Source organism: Phaseolus vulgaris, chromosome 8 (genome assembly GCF_000499845.2).
Source record: "Phaseolus vulgaris cultivar G19833 chromosome 8, P. vulgaris v2.0, whole genome shotgun sequence".
Classification (NCBI taxonomy): Eukaryota; Viridiplantae; Streptophyta; class Magnoliopsida; order Fabales; family Fabaceae; genus Phaseolus; species Phaseolus vulgaris.
The window spans coordinates 50,244,954-50,248,098 of NC_023752.2; the positions used below are offsets into that span (position 1 = coordinate 50,244,954).

At 35.8% G+C, this 3,145-nt stretch overlaps 1 pseudogene; it reads left to right on the forward strand.

Moving 5' to 3' along the window:
• The first annotated feature begins 672 nt into the window (after positions 1–672).
• Positions 673–2,684, forward strand: LOC137825301 (uncharacterized; annotated as a pseudogene).
• Positions 2,685–3,145: the final 461 nt, after the last annotated feature.

Below are 3,145 nucleotides of genomic sequence, written 5' to 3' on the forward strand. Positions count from 1 at the left end.
GCCCGAGCCGAGGACTGGTCGGTACAAATAGTATTATTAATATTATTATAAATATTACTAAATATTACTAATAATATAATAAACATTATTAAATATTATTAATATTATTAAATATTATTAATAATATATTATAATATTATTCATAATACATAATAATATTTAATTATATTAATAATATACAATAATATTTATTATAATATTAATAATATTTAATAATGTTTAATAATATTTTAAAATATTATGAGTATTTAATAAGAGTATTAATAATTTATAACATTTGTAATATTTATTTAATAACATTAATAATATTTAATAATATCAATAAAATTCCATAATATTATTAATACTCCATAATATTAATAATATAAATAATATTAATAATATTTCGGTTGACTGTGAAAACAAGTTGTGACTCCATCTATCTCGTTAGAATCTGCCATTCATTTGGATGCTGGAATGTAGCGTCATTTGAAACAGAGGGGGTCCTACCTGTTGATTACACTCCGACGATCAAGTCAGTACAGGGCTTATTAAAACAAGAAAGTAATTAAGTAGTTTCAGTCTTAGAAACAGTGTACCTTCACCTGAGATTTCAAGTCCCTTTGATAGATTACTTTTAGGTTACCTCTTGTAACAACCTTCTTTCACGAGAACCTTATCTCGAGTGAAAGAATGTTTAAGGAAAGATTGGTGGTTGCCTCAAGGAAAGATTGATCAATCAAACTTGATAAAGCTCCGTGGGCGTACAAGACTGCATTAAAAACTCCTACTGTGATGTGAGTTGATTTTTAGGAGTTTTCATTTAAGGTGACACTTTACTTTAAGATTGAGATTTTAGGAAATTAAGAGTGAAAACCTTAGGAAAATTCCCACTGGACACTAACTTAACCAAGTGGTTAAGTAGGTGTGAAGGTGCATTTCACAAAGGAAAAGATAAAAGACAATATACGGTGAGAATGGATGCAATTCTCAATTAACCATAAGAAAACCGAGAGCAATCCAAGGTAAAATATAAAGACAGTTAACATGAATGGAAAGGAAACATGAAGGAGAATGGAAGAAGGAAACTTATGGAAAAGGAAGTAGTGATCACGCCACTTGGTGGGTGGTAACCACCAAGATAAGTGGAAGGTCGTCACTTGAGAGCTTCATTTTCATCAAGATAAGACCAAAGGGTGAGGCCTCCTATTTATAAGTGAAGGAGCCTTGGAGAACAAGGAGTGAGGGTAGAAAGGGAAGAGCTAAAGTGGTGCGGCCTAGGTCATTGACTATGGTCAATGCCGCACAATAAGCCTAATGTTCTAGAAGCTAGGTTAAGCTTCCTTCCCTACAAGGCTTCATGAGTTAAAAAGCTAGGCACACTCCCCTATTTGTGCTAAAAGACACTTACTCTACTGAAATTACAAATAGTGAAACCAACTGATGCTTAACACACAAAGTCTGTGCTTTGCTCCTAGTGATCCTCTGAGGTATGGTAGTTGCTGAGGTCATGGCTGGAGGATCTTTGATGGAAGAGGCCCCAACACCAATCCTTTGAAAGGCCACCTAAATATCAAAATAAGGCAACCACTAGAGTTATGGTCAAAGAGGGGCCAAGAGGACATATTTTACATGTCATAAACTCTAGTGTAGAATAGTTTTTAAAGTAGCATAGTTTAATTTCTTTTTGTAATTGTGTTGAAACATGCAAAGAGGCACCTAGAAGGCTAAATCTTAAGTTTAATTAGGATTTCCTAATTAAACTAAAGTCCAGCCCACACATAGACATCATGGAGCGTAAGTTCTAGGCCTTTCCACACATGGAAGGATTCTAGAACCTATCTCCACATGTGTGCTCTCATTTAGGCGCCAACTTCATTTCATTTTGTGCACATTTGCCTTTCATTTGACTCTTCATTTCCGGCCTCCTAGTCCTATATAAGGAGAGCTTGGGTGCTGAAATTGTAAGATTAATTTGAGTAATGAAATGCTGCCAAAATGTGTCATTCTTACTCCTTGCCTAAAATCTCTTAGGATTTAGGTCTTAATCTTCCAAAACTGCACCTCAAAGAGAGTTGTCCAAACCTCTCTCACTTTCACACTCTTCATGCACCTCTAAGGCTTACACAACTTTTAGGAGAGCCTTATTCCACCTCAATCCATGGATGCTTCCGCCAATGCCACCACAAAAACCGCAAGTTGAAGAGCTCAAGCTATCAAAGTTTCCTAGGTCCTAGGTCTTGGGTCATCTCTCGTAGATCTTCATCATACTGCCCTTTCCCCATTTCAGCTGATTTATGGGAAAGTTTGTCATCTTCCGGTGGAATTGGAGCATAAAACATATTGGGCATTAAAAACATTAAATTTAGATGCCAAAGAAGCAGGGGGGAAAAAGAAAAATTTAAATCCAAGAACTTGAAGAGATGAGATTAAATGCATACAGTTCTTCAAAGCTCTATAAAGAACGTACAAAGAAATATCATGATAAGAGGATTGTGGAAAGAAATTTTCACCCTGATCAATCTATGTTGTTATTTAATTCTAGATTAAGAATTTTTCCTGGGAAGTTAAAATCTAGATGGTCAGGTCCTTATGTGGTGAAAGAGGTGAAGCCTTATGGAGCAATAATGTTAAAAGACCCAGAATCACAAGAATGTTGGGTTGTAAATGGTCAAAGGGTAAATCCTTACTTGGGTACTGAATAGGAAAACCTCACTACGATAATCCTCTTAGAGGACCCTTAAAGGCATAGGCATCAAGCTATATGACGTTAAAAGAGCGCTTACTGCGAGGCACCCCAGTCCATATTTTAGTTTTATGTTGTTTTTCTATCTTTGTTTTGAGTTTACCTTTCAAAAACCTTTGCAAGGATTCACGCCCAGGCGAGTCCACTCTCGCTTAGGTGAGTTGAACGAAGAAAAGTGGGTGCCCTTGGGAGTTATCTCGCTCAAGTGAGTAAATTCTCGCTCAAGCGAGTTTTGACGACGAAATGCTAGCAAAAGCGCGTTTAACATCGAAAAAATTAAGTTTCTCCTAAGGAATCTCGCTCAAGCGAGTGAAATTTCCAAAATAAAAATATCTTTTATTTTATTTTGGCCTGAAGATAACCCACTCCCTATATGCCTCCCAATTAGGTTTTAGGTTGTGTATTTTGGCCTTGTGATAG